This window comes from Artemia sp. Qi Xiang Cuo, chromosome 10 (assembly GCF_049724085.1).
Source record: "Artemia sp. Qi Xiang Cuo chromosome 10, ASM4972408v1, whole genome shotgun sequence".
NCBI lineage: Eukaryota > Metazoa > Arthropoda > Branchiopoda > Anostraca > Artemiidae > Artemia > Artemia sp. Qi Xiang Cuo.
In genome coordinates this window covers 67,702,320-67,713,458 of record NC_142803.1, presented here as the reverse complement: position 1 = coordinate 67,713,458, position 11,139 = coordinate 67,702,320, and the positions used below count along the sequence as shown (strand labels likewise).

General features: G+C 34.7%; 1 long non-coding RNA gene and 1 pseudogene across 2 annotated transcripts in view; one reads left to right on the top strand and one right to left on the bottom strand.

Moving 5' to 3' along the window:
- The window catches only part of LOC148948079 (uncharacterized), a 211,106-nt pseudogene that overhangs the window by 24,599 nt on the left and 175,368 nt on the right, over nucleotides 1-11,139 (top strand). The gene's annotated exons all lie outside the window — the stretch shown is intronic.
- Nucleotides 324-3,121, bottom strand: LOC148948080 (uncharacterized). The gene is made up of 2 exons (XR_016142345.1): nucleotides 2,710-3,121; nucleotides 324-520 (listed from the first exon to the last, which is right to left on the bottom strand). It is a non-coding gene; the product is annotated as an uncharacterized LOC148948080 (long non-coding RNA).

The following is an 11,139-nucleotide window of genomic DNA, read 5'->3' as shown; positions in this document are numbered from 1 at the left end:
AGCTTTGTTATAAGCTTTCTTCAGGCAGCAGAGAAGCAGATAGAAGCTTGAAAACTCGACGTCAGGGTTTACTGATATGCTGAATCTGATGGTGTGATTTTCATTAAGATTCTATGACTTAAGGATGTTTCACTCTTTTTTCGAAAAGAAGGAAAATTTAGAGTTTCGGCTACTATAGAGCTGGGCTGCTTCTTACTTACAGTTCGTTACTACAAAAACGGTTTGGCAAATACCTGCACATTGGAATAAGAAAAGAAAAGTTCCATCTTAAGATTAAGCCCCTTTGTCCTATTATTGTCCAATAGAATATTATTCAATATATTTCAGTCAACAAAACAGAATGTTTCTGATGTACCTTCATTGAAAGAACACTTGGATTCCTGGGTGTCGTATTCAAATTTACATGGTCCTGAAATACCAGGTAAATTGAGCAAAGGAGCATCTTCACATTTTGGTGACAAAAGATGGTTCGGAAAATGAAAGGAGTTCTCGCTGTGACCTGGTAAAGCATCTTCAACTTCTAAAACAAAATTTAGATTAGACGGACATAGGAAAATCTAACAGTAAAGCTTACTAAACGAATCTGACAATTTTTTTCTCTTTAGTTACGTGTAAAAAATGTAAATATACAGACATTATATGTACACATAAAGTCAGATATATGTGCAGGTTTGTTCACAAATCTTTTTTAAAAATCCACTTTTGATCAAGGAAAAGAAAACCAGAAACATTCAACGAAATTCACGAAATTTACAAACATAGAAGGAATTTAAACTTGAAATTCATAACATAGAACGAGTTGCTGGATTACATTGACCAAAAATCACATTAAAAACTCCAGGGATAACACAGCCCCTCCGCCCCCCCCTCCTAGAGCCTCGGGACAAGTTTTGTAAGTTATGCCCCAAGGGCATATAAGGTTTTTATGGAAAAGGTGGTAGCACAACCTTCAGAGGAGGCTCCTTCGAATGTAAATAGGAATTTCTAGTTCCCTTTTTGAGAGTCAAAAGTAATGTGATTACAACTAGCCCCCCCCTCCCACAACCAACCGGGGAAGGTTTACACATCCCCTCGGAAACCAGGGGCATATAAGGTTTTTTATGGAAGGGACGATTTTATAATTTCGTCGGGGGCTCATTCTATTGGAAATTAAAAGTTCTAGTTCCCTTTTTAATAATCAAAAGGGACCGGAGGACTTTCTTTACCTCAAATCCATCCGATCAAGTTTTTTAGATAGCAATTTTGTTAAAATAAGTCAAAAAATCGGCTAAAAAAACTCCAGGGTCAACACAAACCCCCAGAGCCATGGGGCAAGTGTTGTATGTTATGTTCAAGGGACATATAAGGTGTGAGGGTTTTGAAAATATTTCAAAGATCAGACAAGCCAAACCTCTACCCCCACTAAAGTACGATATTTTATTCCAAAACACAAGCGATCTGACCCCTGGCCTTCTCTGCATGGCCCAACCCCTTGCCCCCTCCCCCAAAAAAAACGTGTTAACGATATTTTATATCAAAAGAGAGAGAGAGAGAGAGAGAGAGAGAGAGAGAGAGAGAGATTATTTATCATAACAATGATAAAACGAGTTAGACTTAAAAAAATCCCAAAAGCACTCCGGCAAAAAACTATTCAAACATTTATAAACAAAAACAGCTACTTGATAATCTCTTAACTTATAAACGCTTAGAACTTTCATTTTAGAGAAGCAACTCAAAGTGCAATTTTCGAATCTCACATATTCTCTTAAGGCACGAACAACTTTATTTTGTAAAAGGTGGACTCCTTTATAACTTGAGACAAAAGAATTAGTCCACAGCAAACAACCATAAGACAGATACGGATTGATAAGAGAATTATAGAGGATCATTAGAATTCTTGGTGGAAGCTCATTCCTTAGCCTTCTTATAAGACCCAATCCTCTTGCCACTTTTACTGCATCATAGTGTTTTTTCCAACTCAAATTACAGTCAAGATACATCCTAAACATTTAACACCATAAGTTGGATTTAAGAATACACCATTCAGACAAATTTTATCTTTTAAAATAATGGGAATACCAATTCTACAAAAACTCATGAAATTCTTCTTAAAAATATAAGCAGATAGACAGCTAAATCTCATATGACTCGCTAGTTCATTTAGGACTTTATTAGCCTTTTCAATAAAGCAATTTTTGCAAGGTGATGTTACTGTAAAGAGTGTCATCAAAACTTAACTACAGCTTAACAATTAAAAAAATAGACAAGTAAAAGTAAAAAAACCAATCCTTAGGAGTTTTCTACATTAGTTCCCATAACATAATATACAAAATATTGTCTCCCAAAGTTTAGCAGCTGAATTCAACTAACCTTGTTCATCTCTTACATGCATTATGATTAGATATTCCCATCTGAACCCCCGGCTTTGATAGAAATATTTGGTTCATTATACCAGCACAGAAGAGATTGACAGAAAATTCCTCAACCGGATGATTTAATTGTCTCACCAAACTTAAGCATTAAAGCTAATAAATTAAATTTAAATGTATCTTACATCATAAAGAAGTCAATTTATCACCCTTCAGCCTTTAATCGTTGGATTCATGTACACATACAGTTAATTTTTTTTTTTTTTTTTAATGAGCAAGAAGGAAAAAAAGGAATAATTATTTTCTAGAACAAAGTAGCTTTTCTTTTATTCTGACACAAAAAAATAACTGTACAACTTACCATCTTTAATGAAAGAATCCTCAAAAACTGTGATGGGATTGGCCATTTTCAGAATTTGTGGCAAGTCCATGGAAGATTTTATAACGGAGTTAGTGCAAACTATGAGAGATAAAATACTATCATTAAAACTTGGATACAACACAGATTTTAGTCTGGAGAGTCCTAAAATACAAAATATATTAGGATTGATGACTAATAATGACTTTTAACCCTTTCAGAGCATATTTTATATTAATACAGTTGAAAGAAAAGGTGAAACTCCTTCAGCAGTCAAAGGCATTACAAATTTGATTAATATTAAATCATATTATTATTTTTTTTAAAGGGTGCAAAAATTCAAAAACTGTCTTTTTGAAAAACTGTCTAAGTTTAAAGTGCAGTTGAGAATTTTAAGTTATAATTAAATTTCACGGTAAAGAGCAAAATAAAGCTGTCAGCTTATTCTGTTAGTAAATTTCCAAATCCAAAACTTGGAAAATTTGGTTTAACTCCTGAAATGACAGCTTTATTCAAGGTTTTAATGCTTTAAACACTACAAACTGTAGGCCTATTATGTACATGTAATCATGTTTTTCCAAGAGGGTAAATCTATATGTTTGTAAATTTAGGACTTGAAGATTATGAAAATACATCTAAAATTAGATCAAAACAGATATTATGTCACAGCATTCCACTTATCAATTAAAAAATTAATAAGAAATTAAGAAATTACCTTCTAAAGGAATTTAAAATTAAAATCTGAAGTGAAACTCAAGCAATTTACGAAATAGTTCTAGAAAAATAAGTCTTTTGTCTTTAACATGAAGAAAGAAAACGATCAAAAATGGGGTTTTCAAAGGCCAAACGAAAATACTGAAGAAATACACAAAGCGAATATTTCGAAAGAACAACCACTTCTCTTCTTGCTTGCTTCCACAACCACTTTTCATGTTTTCTTTTTTTTGAGGGGGAAGACTATGCATACCCCAGAAAATTCAGAAGGATCCATAAGGACCTTCAACTATGCCTCAAACGCAATCGTCTTCTACTATCATGCTATGCTAAAGAATAAATAAATACTTTATATTGCCACTAAAAATAGACACCAAAACCGCACCGAAATAAAATTCAGCGGCGGCGGACACAATTCTGCCACCACCGAAACATTTTCGGCGACGCGCCGTCAATTTCTCGGCGTTATTCCATTTTTCGAAATTTTTCCGCTACTTTTAAAAAGTTTTGAAAACTAAATTGGTATCAGTTTTATCAGAATTCAGTCCACGATTCATTTTAGCTTCAATACCATGACCGAACCTCGGACAAAATAAGGACGAGATATCAATCGTAACTTTTCACATACATTCTTTTAACCCATACGATCGATAGCGAGACCTTAAACTGCCTAATATTTGAACTAATCCGACAAAATAGGTTATTTAAAATTTAGTTCAAATTAAGCTCTAAAGCTGGAATTAAACAAGTGTACTTGCACATGAATTCTATGGCCAATTTATAAAACCTCGATGGAATCCGAAGTTTATGTCTTACTTCATGTCTGAATTTCCTGGTCTTGCAACCTGCATTCCACTTCTTTGACTACTTTACTCCTTAACCGATCACTCTCTACGCTAAAGAGGCTACTATTTCTCATTGCCTCAAGATTAAATCCTCTCACTTAAGAATGATATAGGCTAATAAAGGTTCTAAAATTAAATGTTTCGACGGACTCCTTTGAGAATGAGAGATTATTTATCCTCCTTCCCATCTTGGCAATTAAGGTACCACGGTTGTGGACGTACTGGAACATGGTGGGTAAGCAAATCAAACTTTAGCGACTAGGATTTAATATTTGATTTTTTTATATTTTTTTTTGTTACATAGCCAATTTTCAGAAAACTCAGCAGGTCGTTCTTTAAGAACATTTCGTTCCGAGGTGTTAGAAGAAAAGGAGGCAGCATTTTGTAAAGAAAAGCTTTTATATAAAAAGAGGCAACATCTTATAAAGAAAAGCATTATTTATTATTAGATTTTTAATTCTAGCTTTAAATTTCAGAGTTTAATTTGAATTAAGTTTTAAATTACCCATTTTGTCAACTCTCAGGCAGTTTAAGGAGCCAGAATAAAAAATTTCAAAACACTTAGTTAGAAATAAACTCTATCACTTTCCTATAAAGCTTTGACAAAACTTGTAGTTATCATGTATAAAAATAAGCTTTTTTACATGGTGTGGGACCAACAAAGAACTTAGCAGCAACAATTAGTCCTGCACTCTTGAAAACCCTTTCTGTTACCGCCAACGGTAGAACTTTTCTTGCCAAAGCTGCAATCCATGGCAGCTGAGTAAAATATCTTTTCCAGAAGGCAGTGATTGTATTGATTGCATCAACTAGGGCAGGATCTTTTGATATCCTGGTGTGGGTTGACAAGCCCCGATATAAATCTACCTGACGCCAAACCACATCATCATTTTCATCCTGTTCTCCATTATTATTCAGACACATTATTTGCTCGATCAGCCTCCTTTTAGTCATATATGATCATGGAAAGATTTAGAGTTGCTGCTCTTCTGAGAAACCCCACTAGCGACATTCACACAACTGTTTGGGGTAGCTAATCCACTGACAGCTCCAGAGATTACAGCCTCTCTTCAGGCTTTTCGAGGGCCCTCTCCTCTTTGTACAAAAGAATTTCTACTGCACTAAAACGCTCACCACAAGTTGAAGTGGAGGGACCTAATGTTGATTGGATAAATACGGTTCGCAGATGTGATAAAGTACTTTACGTCAGCCGCCAAGAAGCCATCACGCAGGATTAACCATCAAGAAGGTTAGACGCTCATCAGTTTCATTTATCTTGAATGTTTCAGAGTCCCAAAGTGAAGCTGTCACCATGAGATCATCCCTTGGGAAGTGAAAGTCAAACTAGTTTTTCGCATTTTCTTTCAGAAGCTAAATACAGCTACTATCAATAGGCTGCTCCACAAGATGACCTTTTAGGAGGTTTCGCCAGAGTAGATCAACATTTTGGGTGGGAAGGAATTATCCAGAATTTCTAGACTGGGAAATAACAGAATTTCCCAGTCAGAGAGTTTGCCTAGATCAGCTTATAATAAGGCTTGCTCTTTGGTTCTTTTTGCAGGGCTGATGATTTTTGATTCATTGGCATACAGGTTCATTTTATTTTTGACAGATTGTGGGGCATTGTTGATATAAATGTTAAATAATGTTGGACCAAGGATTGTTCCCTTTGGGACTCCACCTTCCACTTCAGTACTAACTGAGTAAAAAACCTGACTATTTTCTCTGTCCACCTTTACGCTCTGCGTTCTATCTTTTAGGAATACCATCACCCAATCTACAGCCTCCTGACTTACCCCAATTGCAATTAATTTTGCCTGTAGTTAATGATGACATACTTTGTCAAATCCTTAGGCAAAATCTAGAAGAATGATGTCTACTGGGATTCCTCTATCTAGGAGATCTCTGTCAAAATTGTATGCATCTATCCGATTGGTATCAATGGATCATCTTGATCTAAATCCGTACTGACTTTTGGGTTCCATTTAGATGCATTAATTGGGGTATTCAGAAGGGATTTTAGGTTAATTATTGTGTCTGCTGATTTCTAATAGGATCATCTTGATCTAAATCCACACTGACTCTGTGTAATAAGATTTTTGGAGGTGAGGTGTCTGACAAGGGCAGTATTTACCATTCCTTTCAGAATTTTCCAAATAATGAATGTAATGCTAACATAGTAGTAATCTGATGGATCTAATTTGCTAATTATTGCAAGTGTCCAAGCATCTTATTATATATTATTATAGTTTTCTGAGAATTGTGGTTTACTTGGGACAACCCATCTCAGTAGAATATATATGTATTATCAAACCTTGTATCAGTAGGGTAAAGGCACCAATGATTCGACAGTGCAATTTCGGAACCACTGTCGAAATTTTCCTTCAAAACGGGATAGTTCTGCTTGGCTGTGACTTAGAGCGCCATCTTTTGGAGCCGTCGTTATATTTCGACGGTGCAAAGCGTGGACACTATATCCAGTACACCCAGATAAGAAAAGAACAATAAATTTGGTCAGTTTCCTGTTTTCAACACAAAAGGAGCTACCGACAATTTTTCAGGTATGTAATGTTCAAACTGTCATTACTTGGTTATTTATTGCAAAAAAAAGTTGGGATAAGCACCAATGTGTCGAGATACATCTTATCTTCTTTGAAATGTAGCCATATTAGCTTTTTCTTGATAAAATTAAATGAAAATGGCGACGGAAATTGCATTGTCAAAACTAGGTTCCAAGTGTTGAAAATTCTTGTTTGATGTAGTGGAATACCAGGCAGACTAAAAATGTTCCTTCAGCCGTATTCAAGCATAAATATCGGCTACTATCAAGGGATTTATTTCTTTGGCGAATATCTTGTAGTAACCTTGTTGAAATTTTGGACAGACAGCAACAGGCCCTGTCAAAATATAGGTGACTTTGTTGAAACTTCACGGAACATGTAAAACAGATGAGAAATAATAGGTGTCAAAATTCCAGGATCGACTGACAAAACCATAGGCACCATAGCTGTCGAATTTACGGGTTTTTCCTGCGCAGCGAGAGATTTTGATGATTATTATTTCTAATAATATTTCAGATGAAAGAACATTTAAACAAAAGGTTTTTTTTAGCTTTGAAGTTTTACTTACAGACACTGGATTTTTCCATCATCTGAGGAACTGCTGCTTGGCCTCATACCATGCAGGGACGTAAATTGCTATGGGGCAGGGGGACAGTTGCCCCCCCAGACCTCGTTTTGCCCCCCCCCCCGACCTGATTTTGCACACACACACACACCCCCAGATTTTTTTAGATTATACCCTTATTTATCCTTCATCCAAATAAAAAATACAAATTTTATTGAATACAAAATCTTATACAAAATGACGCGTAGGCCTATGTTTTGGACAAAACTAAGAATCTGCATATGAAAATAAAATCCACTAAATCAAATAAACTTCTTAAATTTCTTGAAATCCACTCCCGTTTTCCTAGACCCTATCCCTTCCGAAATGCTAGTGAAACAATTTTGTTATACTAAGTTTGTTATACTAAATACTATTTAATAATGTATATTAAAATATGTTGTACCAATTTGGTTATACCAAATACTACATACTTGAAACAATTTTGTTAGTTTTATTACTTCTACTTTTTGCATAGTCTTTTATACTTTTATACATTAAATGAAGTTGAAGAAAAACAAAGAAACAAGAACATGCGTGTCAAATACACCAGGTTCCGCCCACAAATATTCCCCAAATATTTAGACGGGTGTCGAATTGGGTTCCGACTTGCGTCGAAAACAGGTAACTTTTTTGTTGTGTCAAATTTGTAGGTGAAAATGCTATAATTTCGGAAAATTGGAGTTTTGTACCCTTTCCAGACAATACTTCAAACTTCTCATCAAACAGTTAGATTCCTAGATGTTTTTCCTACATACTGAAACCCTTTTCAAACCAAAAGTCTTTAAATTAAGACTTCTAGAGTAGAAAAACTGGTTTTTTACAAAAACTGTTGAATCATTGGTTTCACGCCCAATAAAGGTGTCGAATTGGGTTCCGACTTGCGTCAAAAACAGGTAACTTTTTTGTTGTGTCGAATTTGTAGGTGAAAATGCTCTAATTTTGGAAAATTTGAGTTTTGTACCCTTTCCAGACAAAACTTCAAACTTCTCATCAAACAGTTAGATTCCTAGATGTTTTTTGTACATACTGAAACCCTTTTCAAACCGAAAGTCTTTAAATTAAGACTTCTAGAGTAGAAAAACTTTTTTTTACAAAAACTGTCAAATCATTGGTACCTTTACCCTATATGTTAATTGAATAAAAGTATTGTCCTATAGCCAACCTCTCTTCAATCTATATTTAGTCCCTTGAAAATACCCTGCTGGTATGCCACATTAGCCAGTCAGAGACTAAGGCACGCTACCAAAGTTTAATTACCTTAGGGCCATAGTTTGTCTCCCCTATAAAGGGAGAATAAAAGGCATCTACCACTACATAACCTTAATACCATAAAAACCACATTACCACACAAGTTTGGTTAATGCTAATGAAATAAAATAGGATGAATATATAATAGTTTAGAAACAAATTTGGGCTATATATTTGCACATTAGGAGGGGGGGTAAAGCATAGCATATATTAAATACATAACCTAACCTAGGTACCTTCCCCCCTAAACCCCCAAAAAACAACAGTTTAAATATTGTAAATACAATAGCAAATCATGCTTTGCAAACCATTTATCTAGCAAATACCTGTTTTTCTGTATATAGAGGTGGATACCGCATAATGCATAAATACCACATTCTTTTGTTTCCAAATCAAGAATAGCCAAAATTTAAATGTCCATTATGATTAAGACATTCAAGGCCAAAAATACTAGTCATCAGGTGATTGAAGGTTGAAGAAGGTTGTACCACTTTTCTATGTACATTTTATCTCTTTAAAAACAAGAAGTAATTATTTATGTATGTATTTTTTCTCAAAAATCACTCCATATTTTTTGGGAAAAATTGGGATCCTGATATTTTCTGGCCTAATAAAACAATCTGTATAGACATAAATACCACATTATTTTGTTTCCAAGTCAAGAATAGCCAAAAATTTATATGTCCATTATGATTAAGATATTCTAGGCCAAAAATGCCAGTCATCAGACGATTTGTTTGGCTTTCTTCCTAAAATGGAAAAGTTGACTTTTTTATGGTGGAAGAAATCCACAATTTATTGACAGAACAGAAACAAGGGAGTTTATAAAAGAGGGGCTAATCCCCCATGTTAATGCTATGTCAAGAAAGCTACAAAAACAGTGACGAAGGCTGTACCACTTTTACTTGGCTAAACCTTCTTCTATTGGCTTTAACATTTTTGATATTTTGTTGAAAATGTATTTTTTTTTACATTCAGCTACAAGGAAGAAGAAAACAGCATATATTAGCCTAATATAGCAAAATGTATTTATGAAACTTTCATTTATCCAACTTAATCATGAATAATCAGCGCTTGTGGATTATATAACATTAAAAATAGATTTATAATGAAACAGTAAGTTTAAAAGACCCCATATTGACTATGGGCTCATCGTCTATGGTGTATGTGCAAAGACCCGGGTGCAAAAAATTGAAACAACACAAAATGATATAATACGTCTCATATTTGGTCTTAGGAAACCCACAAGCACCAAGTTTCTGCTTATGGAGAGTGGATTAACAACAATAAGGGAGAGACGTAACTTTCTCTTGAAAAAACATCTAACAAAAATTGAATCAAATAGCTCACACACACTACATAATTGGTTAAGAAATCCAGCTATGTATAGAGGCATTGCAGATGAGTATGCCAATATTCAGAAGAAGTTCCCCATACCAGCAAAGTCTATTGCACCCACTTTCCCCCGATCCCCCCCTTGGAATTGGTCAAGTCCCATAATAAATAATGACTTCTCAAAGTGGAATAAAGATTTAACCCCCATTGCTTTTGTCCAGAAAAAATTTGCAGAACTTAATACTATTACCTATAAAAATCACTTCCAAATATTTGTTGATGGGTCAAAAATGAATGAGAAGGTTGCAAGTGGTGTTTTCCTTCCTCACCTGAAAATTGCAATGGGCGAGAGATCATATAATAATTTATCTATAATGTCTGCTGAGTTAAATGCCATACTCATGGCATTAGAAAACCTTAAGGAAAACCAACCTTTGATTGCAAATTCAAATAATATTATCATATATTCCGACTCTCTATCAAGCCTTGAGTTGCTGGCCTCAGCTCCTACAATATAAGTTGAACATTGACACTTATCATTGTCTCAGTATTATAGATAATCTTGCTTCAAGTGGCATAAAAACTTATTTTTAGTACATTTCTAGCCACTTTGGCATAAGTGGTAATCATCAGGTTGATGAAATAGCAAAAAATTCTATAAATATTGACCAGCCAAGTGGGAGACCAATCCCAATTAGAGATATTTACCGATGGAGGCTATCGGATATTAATTTTAATAAGATTAATCCTATCTTTTCCCCCTTTCCCAATAAGAATCTTCCTAAAATTTATCATAGAATTCGTTCTGGAACAAATGGACTAAATTTCCTTGCATTCTCATATAAGTCTTCTAATTCAAGTGTTTCAATTCCCCTGTCCCTTCTTTGCAGGCATTGTAATATGAATAATGAAACAATTGACCATTGCCTATTTGAATGTAATATACTGACGTCTGCACAACATACCCTGCTTTGTAAACTGTTAAAATGCTTCAAACACCACAAAAGCCCACTATCAGCCAAGAGCCTAGCCAACAATACATGCACACAGAGCACAGAAATTGATATCTATCATCTTATATTTGAACTCCTTGAGTCAAAAGATCTACTGAAAGATATCTGAC